Source organism: Nyctereutes procyonoides, unplaced genomic scaffold (genome assembly GCF_905146905.1).
Source record: "Nyctereutes procyonoides isolate TBG_1078 unplaced genomic scaffold, NYPRO_anot_genome, whole genome shotgun sequence".
NCBI classification, from domain to species: domain Eukaryota; kingdom Metazoa; phylum Chordata; class Mammalia; order Carnivora; family Canidae; genus Nyctereutes; species Nyctereutes procyonoides.
The window spans coordinates 50,612,525-50,626,621 of NW_026575044.1; the positions used below are offsets into that span (position 1 = coordinate 50,612,525).

Below are 14,097 nucleotides of genomic sequence, written 5' to 3' on the forward strand. Positions count from 1 at the left end.
CGACTTTGAACTGGATATAACTGGGTGCATGGCTATGACTCTAGGTAACCTTCTGTGAGGTGTAATAGTTAGACATTCCAACTGTGAGACGAACTTCCTGGATTTAAGTCCCAACTCTACCACTCATTAACTGTGTGGTCTTCACAAATTCTGCATCTATGAAGTGAGAGTGATAACAATAAGTACTTCACAATATTCCCGTGAGGATTACACACTTTACTAGATATAAAATGTTAGAATAGTACCTGGCACATGGTAAGTGCTCAGTGGGCATTAGCTGAGATGACCATAAACTGGTGTGGGTGTCCCACGCTGTGCGAATAATGGCACGGAGGCCAACCTTGTCTGCGTGTGCCTCTACTCTCCAGAGCTAGAGAGCAAACTTCTGTGGTGGGGCAAGGGGTAGGGGAAGGTCAGGAGCAGGCCAACTGTAGACCACCATTCCTGTGACCCATCACCCCACTCAGCTTCTAGCAAATGCTAAGCACAAGCATCTCCCAGTGCTCCTGTTAGTACCCACACACAAGCAAACACACCAATGGACATATCCTTTAGAGCAGCCATCAGCCTTTACTCTATACTCTTAACTCATCCCAACATTCCATTCTTAGCGGTTGAACATCTGCCTTCAGCCCAGGGCGTAATCCTGGAGTCCCAGGATCAAGTCCCATATCGGGCTCCCTGCATGAAGCCTGCTTCTCCCTCTGCCTGTGTCTCTGCCTCTCTCTGTATGTCTCTCATGAATAAATAAGTAAAATCTTAAAACAATAATAATAATAATAATAATAATAATGTGTTAGCTTGTATGAATGAATACAATCATTTCTCTTTTCCTGAGTTATTACTGAATTAGTGAGCACTGAGCCATTGTTCCTCAAAGACTTTAAAAGAGCTTGTTCATTATTTTTAAATGCATAGAGGTAGATATAAATCACTATGGCATTTATATTCCCTTGGATACATTTAAAAGACAGATGTAACAGTTTCATTTAAATGTGTTGATATTTATATTAGACTAGCAAGTAAATCCTTTGCAACTATTTAAACCTGTGAAGAAAATATTCACTTACTGTGGGTGAAAGGGTACACATTTTTTCAAAATTCCTTTAAGGTTATACAATTGAAAAGCTGAAAGTTACTGAGCTAGATGAGAAGAAATATCTTCCCCACTCAAAATGAGAAGGTTGAGCCCTTGAACTTTTAACATAGACATGTTCTAGTTTTATTCACACAAATACAGCTTATATAAACTATACAATTATTAGGGAACAATGACATATTTGGGAATACTGCATTCCCAGACTTAGTTGAGCCAGACATGGAAAGATATTTACATACAACAAATAAAATAAAAATAACAAATAAAAATGTGAGGGCGCCTGGGTGGCTCAGTCAGGTAAGTGTCTGCCTTGGGCTCAGGTCATGATCTCAGGGTCCTGGGATGGAGTCCCACATTGGGATCCCTGCTCAGTGGGGGTCTGCTTCTCCCCCTCCATCTGCCTCCCCCCAGTTCCTGCTCTCTCTCAGTCTCTCAATTAGGTAAGTAAAATCTTTTTTAATTTAAAATAAATCAAAATGTACCACGCAGGGATCCCTGGGTGGCGCAGCGGTTTGGCGCCTGCCTTTGGCCCAGGGCGCGATCCTGGAGACCCGGGATCGAATCCCACGTCGGGCTCCCGGTGCATGGAGCCTGCTTCTCCCTCTGCCTATGTCTCTGCCTCTCTCTCTCTCTCTCTGTGACTATCATAAATAAATAAAAAAATTTTTTAAAAAATGTACCATGCAAACTACGAAAACACATAAGACAACTTCACTACACAAAAAGTTATCTGCTCTGTTTCCCTCCCACAATCAGTCAGCAGGCAGTTATTAAGTGCCTTTTATTTGTCAATAATGTTTGAGGCACCTGGCTGGCTCAGTAGGTAGAGAAGGTTCACGATACTGTTGATCTCTCATGAGTTTGAGGCCCGTGTTGGGCATAGAGATTACTTAAAAAAAAAAAATAATGTGTTATCTTAGGGATGACTGGGTGGCTCCATGGTTGGGCGGCTGCCTTTGGCTCGGGGCATGATCCCGGGGTTCCGGGATCGAGTCCCACATCGGGCTCCCTGCATGGAGCCTGCTTCTCCCTCTGCCTGTGTCTCTGCCTCTCTCTGTATGTCTCTCGTGAATAAATAAATAAAATCTTAAAACAATAATAATAATAATGTGTTAGCTTGTATGAATGAATACAATCATTTCTCTTTTCCTGAGTTATTACTGAATTAGTGAGCACTGAGCCATTGTTCCTCAAAGAAATGCTAGGTCAGGTTCCTGCAGGCCACTGGTCACAAATTGTTTGATGTGTGTTTCTGTTTTAAGACACCTTCTTTAATACATACTGGTGATTCATTATCCTTGAAATCACAGCCTACAACTCATGCTGAACAAAGCTTATCTAACACAGGCACTTTCTCCACAAGGCACATCACAGCCTTCTTGCTAAGCTTAGGGACACTGGGCCACACTTCAGCATTACATTTGGTGGGATTATAAACAAAATAGTCAACACAAAGCACCAAAATCCAAAATGCATGGCACTAAATAGAATGTAAAAGGATACTTGTTTACAGCATGAGAGCTGAGACAAGGCTGCAGAGAGGGTCTTGCTGGACCTCAACTGGAAACAGGCATGTTAGGAAATTCATCTTTTTTGTCACTCTCATGCTTCTGTGAATAATGTTGGGGTTTACTTTAGGAAGTAAGCAAATTCACAAACACAGAATCCATGGATAATGAAGATCAATTATAAATACACGTTCAAGAAATGTTAACTCTAGCTCTAAAGAAAGACAAAAACAAACAATTTAAGTGTTAAGGTAGGTAGACTTTGGTTAAGATAGAGAGGAAGCAGGGTACTGTCTAGAGCAACCTAAGACCAAGATTGAAATAGTATCTGTATCAGTTTCCTATTACTACTGCAACAAATTCTCAACATATACAGTGGCTTAAAAAGCAGATTTATTATTTTACAGTTCTGTAGGTTATGAGCCCTACCTGAGTCTCACTGGGCTAAAATCAAGATGTCAGCAAGACTCTGAAGGCTCTAGGGAGGAATCCCTCTCCTTGCCTTTTCAGCATCAAGAGGCCATCCATATTCTTTGGCTCATGGTCACTTCTTCCACCTTTTTTTTTTTTTAAAGATTTTATTTATTTATTCATGAGAGGCACAGAGAGAGAGAGAGGCAGAGACACAGGCAGAGGGAGAAGCAGGCTCCATGCAGGGAGCACGAGGTGGGACCGGATCCGGGGTCTCCAGGATCACACCCCGGGCTGCAGGTGGCGCTAAACCGCTGCGCCACCAGGGCTGCCCATTTCTTCCATCTTTAAAGCCAGCAATGATGGATCAAATCCTTTTCCCCTGACACTACTGACTTCCTCTTCCAACTCCCTGTCTACTTTTAAGGATTGCATATGATTATATTGGACCTACATGGATGATCCAGAACAATTTCCCTTTTTCAAGGTCAACTAATTGACAGTTGAGGAACTTCATTCCTCCTGACACCAAATACAGTGTCTTTCCCAAAACTACTTCTCCAACTTTCTAGTACCAACTGGGTGTCTTATAACTCAATTCAATTCTGACAGTAACTACCCATAGTTATTGTCAAATTCCACAGGTTTAAGTGTTGGTCCCACAAGACTGTCCTCATTTCATAGACCAATTCCATCGGGTCTCCAGGATAGCTTCACTTCTCTTTGACTTGGAAAGTCTCAGGTTCCCACACACACACACACCAACATTCAACTATTACTACAGTGACTCAAAGAACTGAGGAAAGTGCTGTACTTGCTATTAGAGTTTATTTTAAAGGATACAAATACACGCAGATGTAGAAGTACATAGGGCAAGGACCAGAAGTGGCCCAAGTGCAGGAGCCTCCAACTTATGGAATGGGGGTGTGCCTCCCTCCCAGCACATGGGTGTATTTGCCAACTCAGAATCTCTTCAAATCCCGTCATTTAGGTGTTTTATGGAAGTTTCATTATGTAAGCATGATTGTGGCCTTTGGCAATGAACTCAGTCTCCAGCTCTTCCCCGCTCCCCAGAGGTTGGTGTGGGTGAAGCTGAAAATTCCAAGATTCTAATCAACTCTTGACCTTTCTGGCAACTGGCCCCTATTCTGATGGTATCTAGGATAGCAAGAATCATGTCACTGGGACACCTCATCACTCTAGAAATTCTAAGGGCTTTAGAAGCTCTGTTTCAGGAACTAGGGGCAAAGACCAAAAATCTTTCTGCTCTTACCACAGCAACTTTAATTCCCCTTTGCCACATAAGGTAACATATTCACAGGTTCTAGGGACAAGAATGTGAACATCTTAGGCAGAGGAGGGGGCGTTATTCCACTGATCACGGCATCTATTGCAGTTTGCGAGCACTGTGGTACTTTAGGAAACTCAATGTGCTAGCATTTTGGTGCATGGACCGAGGGTTAGCAAAAGATTACAGCCCAAGTACTGTATTAGGTGATGGAGAGAAAATAGAAAGCGAGGAGTCTGCAGGGCATTGACAAAGCAGAAATAATACTTATGTAACAAATATGAAGCTTATGATAGTTCTGTTAGATCATGCCCTACAATTAATACAATTAATACATCAGTTCTCTGATGACCTAGTAAATGCATTATGAGAATGTCAGCAATCTACCTACCTTAGTTTTGAATAAACACTTAAGAATCTAAACCTAGGGACCCAAATTTCTTCTGCTGACAAACTACCTTCTTGTTACCATGGAGAAATTCTGAAGCACCTCATTTGTATTCCTTACCTTCCCCCTCCCTCCCCTCATCTCACACCACTTCCAACACTGGCTAATGTGGATGTGAGACACCCTCCCTGCCGCCCCCCACCCCCGCCCCAGCTTCATCCTATCAGCATGGTATCAATGACCAACCTACCAGTGACTTGTGGGCAAGACTGATAAGCCACAGAATAAAGTCTCCACATCCCTAAGTGATTCACAATCAACAGTCTTTCTCTAGGTGCCTGCCAAGAATATCTTTATAGGTTTCTAAGTCATCAACTCCTCTTAACTGCTGCCAACACCCAGAGCAGCACCTTTAATGTAAAACAATTGCATAATGATAAGTTAGTTTCACAGCTGGTCAATAATTGCCCAAATCCCTCTAGATGGCAAATGTGCCCAGGCACCTTTGTTTCAGATATCCTCATTTATTCCAAAAATAAAGATTGTGGCAGTTTAAGAAGTATGATTCAGAGGGGGAAAAGAAGATTGAAAAAAAGATTTATCATGTAACTATGATATATGATTTAGAGAAATGAGAATATTTCTTGAAATCTGAGACATCGTCAACTGTGAGATGCACCTTAGGCTCCGGGGATCTGGTGCAGGGTCTCTCGTGAGATTTGCAGTTTAGCTATCAGCCGGGACTGCCATCGTCTGGGGCTAGAGAATCCACCTCCAGGCTCACTCACATGTTTGTTGGAAGCTTTCAGTTCCTCCTTGGCTGTTGGCCAAATACGCCGGTTCCTTGCTAAGTGGCCAAACTGTCAGCAACCTGAGTGTCTGCCCTGGAGCGAGGAGAGTCCAAGATGGGGAAAGGAAGCCACAGCCTGTAACAGGCCGATCACAGAAGCAATGCACACTGGCTTCTCCCATGTTCTATTATTGGTCCACAGACTACCTCTGGTACAACACGGATGAGAATTCTACAAAGGCACGAATCAAGAGGCTGGTTACCATAGCACATATTACCAAAAGGAACCTGAAACTAATCTGCTTCTTTAGGCAACATTTATTGAGCACTTACTACATACCTTGCCCCATACTAAATACTAGTAACTCATTTAAAAGAAATGAGAACAATCCTCTGAGATGAACCCTATTATTATCTCTCTCTCTTTCTCTCTCCCCCTCTCTCTCTTTACAGGTGTGGAAACTAAAGCTTAGAAAGGGTAAGTAACCTATCCAAGGTCACCAGCTAATCAGAGTGAGGGCTGGGACTTCTGATCTTTTCACTAAAATGCTACCCAGCCTTTGCTTCAGTATGTATTATTGACTATGTCAACAATGAAATCCCATTATCAAATTAGATAATTTGAGAGTCTCCAAGATTCTTTACATTTTCTTGACTATTCCCATCACCAGTCCATAAGAAAGTACTCCATTGTTTTGTGACACTTTTAAAGCTTTAGCTTATTTAATTTGTTATGTTAATTATTTACAGTTTTAAAAATTGAGTGTGATGGAGGTCGGCTCTGGTGCTATCTATACCTTCACAAATGAAATGAGCAAAACTGCCTGCCAAAACCCTTGACTCGCACAATAGTAGGTATCATTCTGAAAGATGGGAGAGAAGAATAAAGTGCAGACTTTCGAGAAAATCTGAACAATATTCTCTGAAGACATAATAGTCTCAGAAGATAGTATTTAAAATAATTTTCATAACTTTACAAAAGAAATATAAGACAAAAGAGACTACCGCTTTTTATTCTAACATAGAGATGTTCGAATACCAATTATCTCAAACACCTGTCAAGAGTAGACATGCTCACACTCCCCCAATATTCGGTAACAATAAAAAGAAAAAGTAATACAAGTTTTAGACTGCTCTGTGAGCAGAAAGTAAGTACAAATAAATCCTACTTATGACCCCCAAGACTCATCATCTCCAATGACTCATTCTATCCCATCTGATAAAGAACCAGAGCTTATGGAATTAGTTCACTGGGTTTCCAATTCATATTAGACAAACCAATTTTCTTAAATCTCTGTAAGTAAAACCTACTAGAATCATCAATGTGGAAAAATAGTCGTTACATTCAGAGGAAAATAAGGCCTTAAGGTATCACAGCTGGATCAGCTGGATGGAGTGTGAAATAGCAACCAGTTGTAACCAAGCAAAGAAAGCAGTGGACCAGGTATTCACAAGGAATCAACTCATTGTTAAATCCTTCCTAGAGGAGCCCTGAGCTAATGAAGTCTGGCTGGGACCCAAGAGTGGGAGCAAGGATGACCAGGCTAAGAAGGCCAGGAGTCCAGACCATCACAGAGTAGGGGTTCTCCCAGGACAGGGGTGGGAGGCAGAGAGGAGTGCAGGTGTGGAGCAAAGGGGAGGGATGAGGTGGTAGGAATCCAGCAGATGGTAGAGAGTTCAGTGACTCAGCATTACTGCAGACTAGATGGTGGTCAAAGAAGCAATTGATACTCACAAATCATGAGGGCCAAGTTTTGAACCTCCAAGCCCAAGTCTTTGATTGCACTCTTTCTTGTCTCTTTAGTGAGCAGAGGCCCCAACAGACTGGCTAGTGACAGGGTATTCTGAGTGCAGTGCCCAAGAAGCACACAAACACTGAGCATTGGGCCAGTTTCCTCAGTGCACAGCACAGAATTCCGCAGGAGTTTGAAGCTATTTCATTTGCGGTTCTTGTTCTGAATGCATACTAGATTCTCAATAAACCATTTTTGTTTAGTAGAGAGGGAGAGAGAGGGAGAGAAAAAAGGAGGAAGAAGATGAATATGGGTGGAAGGGTCAAAGGAAGGAAAGAGGTAAAGAAAAGAGAGAAAGAAAATGAAAAAGAAAGGAAGAGATGGAGGGACATCAGTTTGGGGGAACATACATACACATGGGCTCAAACACGCGCGCACGCGCGCACACACACACACACACACACACACCACTGTGATTGCCCTAAAAAAATTAGCTATATTCTGGCTGTACCTATTACCTTACCCTTCTTTAAAGCATCCTTTGTGGGGGGCACCTGGTTGGCTAGTGGTTGAGTGTCTACCTTTGGCTCGGGTCCAAAGGTTGACCGGGGCCTGGGATTGAGTCCCCCATCAGGCTCCCTGTGAGAAGGAGCATGCTCCTTCCTCTGCTAGTGTCTCCGCCTCTCTCTGTGTGTCTCTCATGAATAAATAAATAAAATCTTAAAAAAAAAAAAAAAAAGAACATCCTTTGGGGTAAGAGCAAATAATGGCTTGGATAACTCTACATATTTTAGTTTACATTTATTTTTATCTCTAGGGTAAATTATATTCTAGTTTTCTCTGAAACATAATCTTAAGGACAGAGGGTCACAAGACAAATACTTGCCAGTTGGAAATACTAAAAGTAGCCAGGCTGTGAACTAACTGGCCTCAGGAGGGAATACAGGAACTATGGCTGTCCCCAGCAGGTGGCGCAAGCGGCCCTCTGCTGTGAAGAGACACGTCCTGGTGATTCATCTATTATTAAAGTAGGTTTCTTCTTCATATGATGATTTTCAAACCGCAGATTATCCCAAACCAGGGGAGGAGCTGGGTTGGGAAAGAAATCAGTCAGCAGGATCCCAAGAGACACTAAGTAGGGAAGACAAAATCTGGAGGCTTTTAATTTTATTTCTCTTGTTAAACTGCTTAAAACCAGGCAATGACCTCACAAATACTTTTGTTCCATTCATATCATTTTAGGCTCTGAATAGTTAAGAATTCTTTCAGGACAGAGTTTTACATTAAGGGCCAAAGGACAACAAAGTACGAAGAATTATGATACCTGAAAACATTTGTATTATGATGAAGAGCTTATAAAGGAGATGGTTTTCCCATAACAAATTAAAGATAAGTCAATTCCCAAGGAACCTTTGGGAAAGGGGACGTTGATTAGAGATTGTTGAGATCAGCCAATGTTTCTGCTGCTTCACTAGTTTCTTACAAATAAATACAGTGTTTTTGCTCACATTTGGAGCTCAGGGCTATGCATTTTTTTTTTTGTGAGCAAGCAAACAGAACTGAAAACATTTGCATCCCTGGGGACAAGGTAACCCTCTTTGGGAAGGCAGGAAACATAGTATGTTATCCTTGGAATCACCTTCAAAAATCTGGGACCGAAAAACAGAATTTCATTAATTAAGGCTTCTTAAATATCTGCCCTCACATGTTTCCAAAGAAACAAGGGTTTGGAATGTTCAGGTCAGTGACTAATTTCCAGTGAATAGCTGTCCTGCCAGCACCTACGCCTTCATTCCCTCACATCCACTGATATTTTAACTCCCCACAATCTGCTTCCCTGTCCATCTGCCACTAGGACTTTACTTTTTAAAGATATTTTATTTATTATTTATTTATTTATTTTAAAGATTTTATTTATTCATGAGAGATACACAGAGAGAGAGAGAGAGAGGCAGAGACACAGGCAGAGGGAGAAGCAGGCTCCCTGCAGGGAGCCCTATGTGGGATTCAATCCCGGGACTCCAGGATCACGCCCTGGACTGAAGGCACATGCTAAACCCAGGGATCCCCTAAAGATATTTTAAAATATAAAAGTAATGTATGTGACCCACAAGAATTTGAGAACACTGAAAGACAATAAAAGAGGAATTTCCCATGACTGAGTAGATACAGGCAACACATGCTTCCAACAGGAGCTTGTGTCCAGATTATACGAAGAACTCCTACAAATCAATTTTAAAAAACAATAAAGGGGAAAATGAGCAACAGATGTGAACAGACATTTTACCAAAGAGGATACTCAAATGGACAGTTTCAATTTTGCTAGTAACCACCCGTAAATTAAAACCATGGATATGTGTGAGGGTTTTAAAACAAGTCCACAGATTCTTTGCTACCTCTCCCTTCAAGACACTGGGACTAGTTCTCTTGAGGGCAGTATAGGAGTAAACACTGGTTTCCAACAGAGAGAATAAAGCAGATGGAAGTGTGTGGCTTCCCCCTTACCCCCTCATGAATCATTCAGAGGGGGCAACTGGCTTCATGTCAGGGGGCTGGTTGCTCAAAGAGCCCTAAGGAGGCCAAAGTGCTGAGGAACTGGGGCCTCTAGCCTGACTAAAGGCCCTTAGCCTGCCCTCTAAGTCACTCCCAAAGAAACAGTGACCCACAGAAACAGGAGGTGATGAACTTTTTAAGCCACCAAATTTGAGGGTAATATGTCATGTAGATGATGTATACAATAGGATACCACCACACATACACCAGAATCACTAAAATTTTAAAGTTTGATGTATGGAAAATTGGTTGCAATGTCCAGAAAGAGAATTCCCATTGCACTTCTGCTGGTGGGTGTGTCACTGGTACAACCATTCTGGAAAACCATGTGAATGATCTACTAAAGTTGACTAGATAACACACCCTATCACACAAGTCCACGTCTAGGACACACATACGTACAGGAGGCATCAAAACTCATGTGCAAGAATATTCACAAAAGGGCACCTGGGTGGCTCAGCGGCTGGCTGCCTTTGGCCCAGGGCATGGTCCAGGGGTCCTGGGATCGAGTCCCGCATCCGGCTCCCTGCATGGAGCCTGCTTCTCCCTCTGCCTGTGTGTGTGTGTGTGTGTGTGTGTGTGTGTGTGTCTCATGAATAAATAAATAAAATCTTTTTTAAAAAAAGAATATTCACAACAGCATCATAAAATAGCACAACCTGAAAGCCTACCAGCAGTGTTTGGAGACCATGGTGGCGTGTGCCTCGATGGAGTGCTCCTAAATAGCAGCGACAACTCATGAACTACAGCTGTGCCGAGTAGGACCCGGAGTCTCACACTTTGCGTGAAGGAAGCCAGACGGAGAAGAATGAATCCTGAGCAGACTCTGTGGTCAGCACCCACAGGAATTCGGGAAAGAGATGGTTGCTTCAATGAGAAAGAGAAGGCCTAAGGATGACTCGGTAAGTGTACCCTCCTCAAGAGAGAAAAATCCGTTTATGACAATTCTTTCATGAAAATTCTGCTTTCCCTATTATCTCGAAAATGAGAATGCGTTCGCTCTGGGTCAGGCACAAGCAGCGCAGCGCCCGGGCTGTGGAGGGACAGTCCCCTGCGAAGCCACAGGATCCTGTGGCCAGCACCCGCCTCCTCCCCTCTCCTCCCCCCTCCTCCCTCTCCTCCCCCCTCCTTCCCCTCCTCCCCTTCCTTCCCCTCCTCCCCTCTCCTCCCCCTCCTGCCCCTCCTCTCCTTCCTTCCCCTCCTCCCCCTCCTCCCCCTCCTCCCCCCTCCTCCCCCCTCCTCCCCCTCCTCCTCCTCTTCCTGGGTTCAGGCCTCAGGCTAGCCTCGGGAGGACTCAGCACTCCCCAGAGTCTCTTCACACTTCACCTGTCCGCCAGGCTATTTTTAAAATCCCTCCTGGAGATCCCCAACTAAAAGCGTCTCTGGGCCGGTCCTGCTGCCTCCGCCTCCTCCGCCTCTGCCTTGCCTCCGTGCTGCAGTCTGGCCTGGCCAGCGGGAAGACCGTCCCCAGACTCCGAGGGAGGACCGTCCCCAGGCCCCCGAGGAGGACTGCCCCCAGACCCCAGAGGCAGGACCATCCCCAGGCACCCTGGAAGAGGACTGTTCCTGAACCCCGGGGATCCTCCCCCAGAACCACCCCCCCAGGGTTGGTGCCACCCCCCCCCAGGCCTGCGGGCGCTGCCTTCCTTCCGTGTTCACCTCAAGGAAAGGTCCCCCCTCGGCCTCCCTGCTGCACCCTTGCCCAGGACTGCCAATGGCCCTCTGCCCTCCTTTGTGCCGCGATCCGCCTGGAGGCTTCCTCTTGGTAGCCAAGGGCCCATAAGACTTGCGTCTCAGGTTCCCCACCCCACCCTCTGGCTCCTGGGCTCCCCTTCCCCCAACCTGTCACGCAGTGGGTAGGGGTGCGGGCTCTAGTGTGGCCGCTGGCTTGAACCTGGGGTCTGGACCCTTCTCCCTGGCTACTGAACCGGGGCAGCCTAGGCTAGGGGGAAGGCCAGACAGGGTTAGGGGCCTTTTTTGGCTCACATACAGAATCTTCCAGCACCTCTCCTTCCCTCCCCCCACCCAGCCATCATACAGATGTCAGAAAGTCTGATTGAAAACTCATTGGTTAGGGTAGTTCAGTGGGTTAAGCCTCTGCCTTCCACTGAGATCATGATCGCAGGGTCCTGGCTGGTGGAGCTCCCTGCTCAGTGGGAAGACTGCTCCTCCCTCTCCCTCTGCCCCTCCTCCCTGCTCATACTCTCATGCTTTCTCTCAAATACATAAAATACTAAAGGAAAAAAAAAACCCAAAACTCATAAAAACAGACTCTTAACTATAGAGAACATACTGATGGTTGTCAGAGGAGAGATGGGGGGGTGTAAATGTGTGAAATTGGTGAAGGTGATTAAGAGGACACTTAGGATGAGCACTGGGCAATATATAGAATTATTGAATCGCTATATTGTACACCTGCAACTAATATAATACTATATGTTAACTATACTGGAATTAAAATGTTTTATTTTTTTTCAGGTGGAATTAAAATGTTTTAAAGATAGACAAAAAGCATTGATAAGAAACTACTAATAATGCTTTTTCTCTAGGAAGGAGAACTGGGGTGGGAGGGAGGCTCATTTCCTACATATCCCTTTTGATCTTTGGAATTTTATTCATCTGCAAAATTGTTTATATTATTAAAACTTTACTTTTTAAATGCAGCTGGTTGCAAAGGTATGTTCAGCAGGTAAAAATTCAGTGAGTTCTATGTTTAAGAGAGATGTATTTTTTTGAATATATATACATATACCTCAATAAAAAGGTTTTTTAAAACAAATAAAATCTGTAGGCAAAGAGCAGAGCACAGACCACCATGTCCCTCAGGCCTGTGTGTACTTGGGAAGCTATCTAGATGTGTTTGGACGCAGACCAGCTCCTGGCCCCCTCTGCCCCTCCTCTTTGTTGTCTGCCTTCTCTCAATCTTGAAGTCCTCCTGTGTGCACATTCTCAGTACATTCCTACTTTCTAATCTCTCCACGAAGCCAGCGAAGGCTGGAATGTTAACATTTATATATTTTTTTAAGATGTATTTATTTATTCATGAAAGACAGACACAGAGAGAGGCAAAGACACAGGCAGAGGGAGAAGCAGGCTCCATGCAGGGAGCCAGATTCAGGACTGGACCCCAGGACCCCGGGATCACGCCCTGAGCAAGGCAGACACTCAACCGCTGAGACACCCAGGCATCATCCCTAACATTTATATTTCAATGGAAAATCATTCGTAGCAATTCAGGGACTCAAAATGTAACTGTGTCCCAGATTCCTGCCTTGTAGTCAGAAGGCATTGTTCTCTGTTAAAAACGTTCCATGCTATAGCACTTCAATTAGAGAGAGCATATGTTGGGAGTCATAGCATCCTTAAATCAGGTTTCAAAAGTAAATATGCTTTACTCAATATAGAGAATTTTCTGGTAATAGAATGTAATTCCCACAAAGGCAGGGATCCTGGGACTTAGAACAGGGTACCGCACATAGTAGGAACTCACATGCTTGTTGGATTAATATTTGTAAGTGAACTGAGCCCAAAGTAACTGAAAGAGCCTGTCCCCTCTCTTTTCTCTGCTTCTGCCACTCCCAGGCACAGACACTAAGGTAACAAAATGCAGTCAAAAATCGAAGTGTGGGGATGCCTGGGTGGCTCAGCGGTTGACTGCCTTTAGCTCAGGGCATGATCCAAGGGTCCTGGGATCAAGTCCTGCATGGGGCTCCCCACATGGAGCCTGCTTCTCCCTCTGCCTGTGTCTCTGCCTCTCTGTGTGTGTGTCTCTGTCTCTCTCTCTGTGTGTGTCTCTCAGGAATAAATAAATAAAACCTTTAAAAAAGAGCAGCCCCAGGTGGCTCTGTGATTTGGCGCTGCCTTCGGCCCAGGGCATGATCCTGGAGACCTGGGATCGAATCCCATGTCGGGCTCCCTGCATGGAGCCTGCTTCTCCCTCTGCCTGTGTCTCTGCCTCTCTCTCTCTCTCTCTCTCTCTGTGTGTGTGTGTGTGTCTCATGAATAAATAAATAAAATCTTAAAAAAAAACCTTTAAAAAAATCAAAGTGTAGTTTGGTATATAAATATGAGTCGTTCATTTGTAAATAGTTTAATATCAATGCCTGATAGTCACAAAGCATCTTACTGGTTTTGATGTTGGGAGAGATATTAAAGCATGTTTACATCTCAGTCTTCTATCTCTAACCCCCTGGGCTCTGGCTCCAAATAGAGTATGGTGATTGTCTAACAAATCCAGAACAAAGGCCAAGGAGATGGAGCAGGATTTTAAAAGAGCAAGCAGTCCACAAAAGGGCTCCAGGATCTAAATAGGTACACGTTTGTGTAA

At 44.1% G+C, this 14,097-nt stretch overlaps 1 protein-coding gene across 2 annotated transcripts in view; it reads right to left on the reverse strand.

Moving 5' to 3' along the window:
* Nucleotides 1-14,097, reverse strand: part of MPPE1 (metallophosphoesterase 1) — a 57,005-nt gene that overhangs the window by 38,430 nt on the left and 4,478 nt on the right. Inside the window, exon 2 of one of the 2 annotated variants that reach the window (XM_055323578.1) lies at nucleotides 10,442-10,637. The exons of the other annotated variant lie outside the window; for it this stretch is intronic. The gene's annotated coding sequence lies outside the window, so the exon portion shown is untranslated. The remainder of the gene's footprint in view (nucleotides 1-10,441; nucleotides 10,638-14,097) is intronic. 2 annotated transcript variants of the gene reach the window in all.